This window comes from Chenopodium album, chromosome 17 (genome assembly GCF_948465745.1).
Source record: "Chenopodium album chromosome 17, dcCheAlbu1.1, whole genome shotgun sequence".
NCBI lineage: Eukaryota > Viridiplantae > Streptophyta > Magnoliopsida > Caryophyllales > Amaranthaceae > Chenopodium > Chenopodium album.
This window is the reverse complement of record NC_137850.1, coordinates 14,187,861-14,197,008: the sequence shown is the minus strand read 5'-3', so window position 1 is coordinate 14,197,008 and position 9,148 is coordinate 14,187,861.

Here is a 9,148-nt window from a genome sequence, read left to right as displayed (position 1 = left end):
TTTAAAAATGTGAATAATGCAAAAAGTCAAAACATATGGTTGGTCACACCATATGATTGGCTACACACAAGAATTATTGATTAAAAATATTTAACAGTTTTATAGTTATTGAAATTATTTATAATTATTGACATGTTTTGTGATTGATTTTTGACTTCTTTAGACTTCAAGACCAGTGGCTTCATATAATTAGCGGCGAATGTGGAGATCGAGATGGGAATGTCGAAGAAAGTGAGAATTTATTCCATAAATTTGCAAATAATTGAGGTGGAGATCAAGATTAATAGTGAGATCGAGATTATACCAAATTGAGGTCGAGATCGAGATTACCAAATTGTTTAGGAGAGAAAAGATACAAATGAGCATGGGTATTGAGGAGAGAGATGAGTTGGGAGGAGAGTGGGTATGGAGGAGAGAGATGATTCAGGGGGAAAGAGAAAAGAGAGGTCTGCTATGAGCGTGGTTGTGAAGAGAATGAAAGGGGTATAATTGTAATCTAACATTACAAAACTTACCTAAAAAAACGTATCAACTAAAAAAAATCTCAAAAAGGAATACGTGTCAACTAAAAAAATGCAGGTAGTATTACTTTGATGTTTATTTACTTTAGTTTTGTGGGACAAAATTAGTTATCGATTTATACATATTCTCGCTGTTACGTAATAATCACGACACTTTTCTTTTATTCGTGCATTTTATAATGATTGAAACACTTTTTTATTTGGTAACAACCCACTGTTATTTTATTTGTTCTTTCTCTTACCAATCCCACTTACACTAATTTTTTTTGTTATTGCTTACTCCTAATCTATAACTATAACTATAACTAAAGTAATTGTCGCTAAATTCATTACTATCTACATGTTAACCTCTCATGAAAAATTTTCCGACTAAAACTATTAGTGACATCTTTAATTTTTTTTTTCAAGATAAATAAGTTTTAAAATGATAAATTAATCATTCGTTTTCCTAAAAGTTTTTATATTTAAACTAGTTATTGGCCTGAGCGATGTCTCGGGTCATCTAATGTAATACAATATGATATTAAAGATAAAGTAATTATGATACATTAAAAATGGTTTGCAAATATGTTATAATTAGTGATTGTGATTTTTTAGCCATATTAATAATAATTTCATATTAGGTATGGAGTATTACCAAAACTAAAATGATTTTTTTTTTTTATTAATAGTTATGAACATTTAAAATGGGAATTGAAAAGGCCCTGAATCATGTGGAGGTGTGTTTATATATTTTAAAAGCTAAAATGTTTTCTCTCATCTTAAAGTTCTTGTTAATTAACAACATTAATTTAAATTGTAATTGATTGCTTTGGTTTTATGAATAGTATAGATAAATAGATGTAACTATACATATGACTTGGCGTCATGTCATTAGTTAAGAGAAGGTTACATATGGCAGCATACATATGTATTGCCATTGACACATGGCAACATAACATGTATTGCCATGAGTTTTAATAATAATAATATAGATTGACTAACAATACTATTTCTCATGTGCTAAAAAAGGCAGTTGGACTATCTACTCCAAATAATTTATATAGAAGATTGCATGAATTTGGGTTTTCCACTCTTTATTAATTCATCATTTTTGCTAAAACTATTTGTACTACGTACTACACACAAATAAGCCAAAAAAATCATTGTTAAAATCGTTCATTGCATACACGGAGCATTTCTCAGGCTCTAGTATCTTTAGTCCTTATAGACTCAAGGAAATGGCTTTTTGGTAATTTTCTTGTTAATTGAAGAGAAAGAGAAAAACAGTTGGCCCCCTCCTGCACATTATTTGGTTGTGTTAAAAATGAATTTTAATAAATAAAATAAATAGGTAAATGAAAAGGCAATTATAAAGTAAAAAATAGGATTTCTAGAGGAGAGAGATAACATATGGGTTTTGTAAAGTAAAAGGTCGACGAAAATTGTGAATTTGAAGGTGGCGATTTGAACGTTGTGAACACCAGTATGTGATTTGAGCTCCCACGATTTCGAAGAGTAATCCCGCTGTGTTGGGTGAACTACTATGCTTGTTCAACGAACAGCGGGGGAAGGTTCACAGGTTAGTGGAAGCATGGGATAAAGGGCAAGAGAAATGATTTACCTCAACACTGTGCAGTTTGTAAATATTTTTGTAGTTGAAAAAACATGTGTAGGTAATGATGGTAGTAGGTGATGCTAGTACTTTACGTTTAGGCACTATCTTTTGCTATTTCGGTGGTACTATATTTCAGATCATGTTGGTATACCATAATATGGTTTGATGATTTTGTTAGTATGTATGTCAAACCTTGGGTACATACCAATAGAGTGGCTATTGGTTTGCACTTTGACTATAGGTATATATACCATACTTTTGTAAACTTTATTATCGTACAAAGTAAATTATATTTTCCTATTAAGGAATTATTATTATATGCATGTTCATACATTACAACAGTTGCACCATTATATTATGATGCAAAATATTTGTCATAAGGATGTTTGTTTTAGGGTTTTTTGTGATTTCCTCGGATACTGGTCGTGTTCTTCTGACAACGAGACGTTGACACCTGCAAAACAACGAATATTCCGTTTATCTAAACGGAATATTCGCCTCCGACGATCAAGTTAGAGATCGGAAATCGGAAAAGCTAGAGAGAGAAAGTAGAGAGAAGTTGGAGCTCTTTAATGCTCTATTTTTGTGTTATGTCCCAATCCACCCCTCCCATCATAAATGATTGGGGTATTTATAGGGGTGGGAACATGTTATCCTCTAGGGTTTGTACCCTAGATTTTAGTGACGTGATTGGCTGCGCAATCAGGGGTCGCCACGTGTCATGGGGGGCGCCGTTTTACGGCTTTCAAGGCTTTCTCGGGATTTGGGCCTGATGTAATTAAGGCCTTTTCCTCTTTCTGATGTTGTATTATGTAATAAAGACAGCTGACACGTGTCACCCTATCAGGAGGACACGTGTCGCCCTCTCATAGGGCCACGTGTCACCCTTTTATTGGGCCACGTACATGGGGTATTTTTACCCTAAACATTTGCCCCTCAGAGAGGGTGGCTCGTACACTTACTGGCCGCCTCCTCTGATCTTCCATCTGGACGTCCATGTACTCTGGGTTGGGTTTACCTCCCACCTGCCCTGGACGTCCATATACTTTGGACTCAAAACTCTTCTTGCTACTTGGACGTCCATATATTCTGCTCTGGACGTCCTTGTAGTCTGGAATGAGCTTGTCTTCTTGCTCATATGGACGTCCATACTTTGTACTGGACGTCCTCGTACTCTGAGAGAGGCTTAACTCCTAGCCCATTGGGACGTCCACATACTTTGGACTGGACGTTCTCATACCCTGGGAGGAGCTTATTTCCTAGCTACCCAGAGCGTCCACTACGCTTAAAATGAACGTCCTTGCTTTTTGGTCTGGACGCTCTCAGATCATACTCTAGGAGGAGCTTATTTCCTAGCTACCCAGAGCGGCCGCAGTAGTGGGACTGGACGTCCTCATATTTTGGTCTGGACGTTCTCATACTCTAGGAGGAGCTTATTTCCTAGCTACCCAGAGCATCCACTGCGTTCGAAATGGATTGGGCGTCCTTGATTTCAGGCGTACTCTCTGGTTCTTTCATCATGTTGCGTACGTCTGAAATCTCCCCTTTGGACTAACGTCTGGGAACTGGGCGGACGCATTTTCCTCTTTAGATATTTTTAAGTTCTGGAGACTAAGTGTTGAAGGTGTAAATCTCTTGAATTTGTGATTCAACTCACTTTGACGTGCCGTCAATTGTCCGTCTGATTTCCACATAAGTTAACAGAACCCTAACGTCATTCTGTCTCTTTCTTCGAGTAACTTCTCAAAAAATTACCGTTTGAATGTTTAGGCGGGAAAGGTGGTTTTACCATTTTGCCCCCATAGATTCATTCTATAAATATGGGAAGTGAATTCTCATTTTCACACTTTACCCAATTGTGAACTCTAGAGAGAGAAAGTGATTTTCCCCTTAATCTTCAAGAGCGCCACCGTGAGTTTGAGTTTTTCGGGCATTTTTTGAGTTTTCCGGTCAATCTTCAACAACACCAAGAACACTTTCGAAGTTTTCAGAACGTACAAAGGTAGGCCGTCTACACTTCTTTCTTTCCTTTATCCTTGTATTTTTTTTTCATTTCAATCCTAGATCCATACTCGGCTTCGTCCGACTCTCCTCATGAGGCCGGTCGTTCGCCTGGGACTGAGGAGTCTAGAGTGGACGGAGAAGAGTTGTCTTCTCCTTGGAGTGAGTCTATGTCTAGTGCGTACGTACTCACCCCCACTTATTCTTCTCTGTCCCCACAGACAATGGCAAGAACCATGCGTACGCGTGAGCGTCATGCGGCCAGGAACCCAGACGGAAGTCTGGTTCATCCTAGGGTCCCTTATGACCCGAGCAACCCTAGTACAATGGAGGTGGAGACTACCTCCACCACTCAAACAACAACCGCTCCACTGGCTCCCACCATTTGGCCGTGGAGGTTACTTCTTCGTTCGAGGAGCGCCAACAAGCGCAGAGCGCCTCGTCCGCACCAGCTCCGGAACTTAGGTTCCCCCAATTTGCCAGCACGGTCATGGATGAGGCCGAGCTGGTACTCTGCCAAGAACATCCCACTCAATCTGGGGCGGACGCTGCTGGTTCGTCCGTCCCCTCTTCCTTTCAACCTCTGCTCCAACTAGGCAGAGCGGACAGACCTAGGACGGGAATCTCAATCAGGGAACCGTCCGATCTGCCTATTCGCAACGCCCCTCCTTCAGGGAATGAGGCGGACGCTGCCAAAGATAAAGGCAAGCGTCCGTTAATTGAGGAGGTCGTTCCTTCTTCCATGGGCGTACTCAGCTCAAGAGGCCGAAGCTCGGCCGAGGTAGCAGACCTGGATAGGGTGCTGTCTTCAGAATTTGGAAGTGCCCCTTCTCACCAAATGGAAGAAGAAGAAGTTGAGAAAGAGGCCGAAGGTGAGACAGCCAAAGGTGAGGCGACGGCCGAAGAAAACGTCGCCAACATTGATAACTTCAGGGACCCGTATGCCTGTACAGTTGGAGAGACGGCCCTGAAGTTCTTCGGCCACAAGTTTGAGCAGTACAAGGAGTCCCTCCATTTGGGGGAGGGATTTGAAATACAAGTCCCTAGGAAAGCCATTGCTGTGGCTACCTGGGATGATGAGAAACCGCGCAAAAGGGCTTTTTGCGTCTACCGGGCCGCCTTGGACGTGGGCCTCCGCTTCCCTCTTCATCCATTCGTCCGGATAGTGCTAGACGAATACGACATTGGCCTTTTCCAACTGACGCCAAACAGTTGGTTAAATGTATTTGGGTATTTGGTGACGTGCATCTGCAAAGGCTTCAAGCTTGACTTTGTCGTTTTCTGTGAGATGCACTCACTTACACGGCTGGAGAAGGACACGGATGGTTGGCTCGTCTTGAGTGCAACCAGGGACTACATGGTAGTGGTTGACCGTGTCAGTAAGTGGAGGGACTGGAAGCACCGTTTCTACCGCATCAAGACTAAAGATACGGAGTTCAACCTTCGCATGAATAGGTGCCGTCCGGATCCCATTCAACTCGGACGCAGGGATCACAAGCCTGACAAGCCGCCCATCCATCCAAGCCAAGAATACCAACTTGAATACTTCCAAGTCAATAGGGTCAAGCGGGGTAACAAAACTGAACGTGTCCCTCGCCACTGGGTTCCTCTATCCAATTGGCTTAGGGACACCACTTTCATGTCTGCGTACAGCCTGTACCAGAACATACCCCAAGGTGGACGCTTAGATATATAAACTTCTTGTACGCGCATAAAGTTTATTTAGAAAAATATTCTAACACTTTGTCTTCTTTTTCCTTTTTTGCAGCGGAGGCGTACGCTATGCTTGACCCGGCACAGAAGGGAGAAGTGGCGATGTCTGAGGTGGATATTGCCCGCTACAAGGCTCGTTTCAAGATGTACGAGCAAGTCAAGGAGGTAAATACTTAGTTTATTTTTGAGTCTTTCTTTTCTCATTGTCCGTTCTGCTGTATTGGGAGGAGCCTGCTTCTCGAGTTTGCACGGACGCATTTCGTCCGTTCAGGCATATTGGAAGGGAGCTCTTTTCCACTTTTACACAGACACTGAAATTTTGTTTTGTGCCCTTTTTCTAACAAGTTTACTTGTATTTTGACAGTCCTCCTCCACTTCATTGGCGAGGAGGAAGCAGCCAACTTCTTCTACTCCCGATGCGAATGCATTGAAAAGGAGGAAGACGGTTGCCACCAAGCCTGCTTCCAAGGCCGCGGCAAAGGCGAAGTCGCAGACTGCTACAACGCAGTCTAAAGGAGAACAACCCCGGCTGACACAAAGCGGGGTCTCCAAGCCCGTGGAACCTGTTGCTGATCAGGTTCACGATTCGTCCGTCCCTTTGGACGATGGGGGTAAGTCGTCCCCGGAAAAAATGACCGGCCCCATCTCGACTCCGCATGTCGAGTTAGTCAAAAAATCTGATTGGTTAAATGCCAGTCAGTCGGCCAGTGACGCTGCTGGCCGTTTAGAAAACGAGGGGGACGCCTCCTTGCCGCCCCCTCCCATCAATCTCTCTCCTCCAAGCTTCTTCACTGGTTAGTTTCTTTTCTTTATTCTTGTACCTTTTGATTTACTTGTACTTGTAAATTTTAGCTAATTCTTTTTGCACGATCGTCCGCAGATATCTCAGAGGAGTTGCAGATGAGACTGCCCGGCCAGTCACTTACTGGTGCGGACAGAAAAGCAATGCGCGAGGCCATGGTCCGCGCAGTTCCCCAAGCGCAGCGAGATAAGCTGCGGGGAATAAATGAGGGGTTCCTCGGCCCCATGCTTAACTGTAGTGCCGAGGTACGCTTCTATTTCATTACTTTTTTCCTTTCCAACACTTAGCGTATTTTCTTGTTATTTGACTAATTTTTCTTCTTCTGTCCGCAGCTTTTCCTCCGCTTGAACGCCTTCCTTGACTGGAAGGATAAAGAGAACGAGCGGTTGAAGCAAGCTTGGCTTGAGATTAGAAAGACCGAGGACGCTGTGATTGGGACGACCGCCGTCCAAAGGGTGCATTTTGAGACCCAGATAACCGCGCTGTCCGACAAGGCGGCGCGGCAAACAGAGGACCTGGTCAAAATGGGCAAGGCACTCGAACAAGAGTCCTTGGCCAAGGAGGCCTTGAGGGTTGAAAGGGACGAGGCCGTCCTAGAGAAGGAAAAGTGGAGGCTGGGCTTCGAGGCGTCTGAGGCCTTGAAGAGTGAGCTGAAGTTGGCCCAAGCCAACCTTAAGTCTGCTTTGGACGAAGCGGACGCGCTGAAGTCCGAGGTTGAGGCTTGAAGAAGTCCGTTTCGGACTATGCTGAGAAGCTAAAAGCTCCTCGGCCGCCCAGCGCGGAGGAAATCGTCCGCATTGAGCAGAATGCCAAGACAGGCTTAAGGCATACTTCTTCGATGCCTTCGAGCTGATGGTGGATGACGGTGAGGCCGCTTACTACGAGGAGCGCTTTAAGAAGCGGTTGAACTATGTCTGCCTCAGAGAAGAGGCAAAGAAGGCCGGCCAGCCTCCTCTAGAGCTGGTAGTTACTTCTCCCGAGTCTGGAGAGGACGAGGGAGAAGGAGAGGATGAGGAGGAGGAGGCGGACGACGATGCTGCCCCGGTCAAGGACGCCAAAAGCGCGGAGGAGCCTGCCAAAGATAATACGGCTAAGTAGAGCTCAGGTCCTCCAGCAGCCGTCTGCTCAGCTTTCAAGCTTTTCCTTTTATCAGCTTTCTTTGTACTTAGCTTCTTTTGTACTTTTTTTTTGAAGCCACCTGTTAGAGTGGTATTGTAAACCTTTCTGGCCGCCTTTTGAGCGGCCTTATCAATCAATGAAAATTTTGTCCGCCTTTTAAGCGGTTCTTTAATCCTGTTTCATACTTAGCAATTTTTTGCAATGTTTGCTTTTTAAATGTTTTTCGTACGTCTCAATATTATGCTCTTTCGTACGTTCCTAAGGGTATGCCCCTTTATTCGGTGTTCGCCTAGTCCATTCTCTAAGAGGTTTGATTAACTTGGTAGTTTTTATGCCTTAAAGGGTATGACGACTAGCAAGTTAATCAAATCATAGTAATGATTGCCCTTGGACTAGGTGAAGCACCGAATCAATTTAATTGGCCGTTCAGCTATCTTTGTACGAGTAGTCCGTTGAAACTATCGCTCGGACGTACCCTTGAAATCCCAAGTATTATCTCAACTTAGAGATTCCTGGCTCGGCCGGGCTAAACGCCTAGGTATGCCCTTGCCCTATTTGTAAAGGACACTTGCTTTTTAAACAAGTTCAGAATACCTTGCCTCAACCGTCCGCCTTGAATTGGTGTGGACGCATTATTCTCTGAATTGAATCAATTTTTTTTTTCGTGGCCGAATTGCTCCATTGGAAGCAATCTTGCTTCCTTTTTGCTTCGGCCACTCAGTAAGACTGATAAGCCGTGTTGCTATATTGGAAGCAACTTAGTAAGTCATTTCACTCGGCCTTTAATTACAAATCATAATATGCAAATAAAGACAAGTAAAATAGCAAAATAGTTTAACAATGCCTGACTTTTTCATTAATTTGTCAAGAGTACATTGTTGTGGCCGTATAGCTTTGATTACATGGCTCGGTCAGTAGACCTAGCTGTATACACAGCTTTTTGGCTAAGTACTTAGAGAAGAAAACTTCATGATATTTCTTCAGATTGTCAGTGTTCCATGTCCGAGGAATCTGTCGGCCATCAATTGCTTCAAGGCGATATGTGCCGCCTCGGACTTCTTTCCTGATTCGGTACGGCCCCTCCCAATTTGGAGTCAACTTGCCGTCTTCATTGGCACGGCCAATAGCTTCCATTTTCCTCAACACTAGATCCCCCATTTTTAGCGGCCGCTTAGACACTCGACGGTTATATGCCCTCGTCATCCTTAAGCGACATATTTCATGCCTAAGCGCTAGAGCTGTTCATGGGCGGGACGGCCCGCTAAGCCCGCCCAACCCGGCCCGCAAAAAGGGCGGGCTTGGACAACATTTTTGAAAAAAATTGGATATTTGGGCGGGTTAGGCCCGGCCCGTTAACATAAATGGGCGGGTATGGACAAGAAATATGTATTGCGG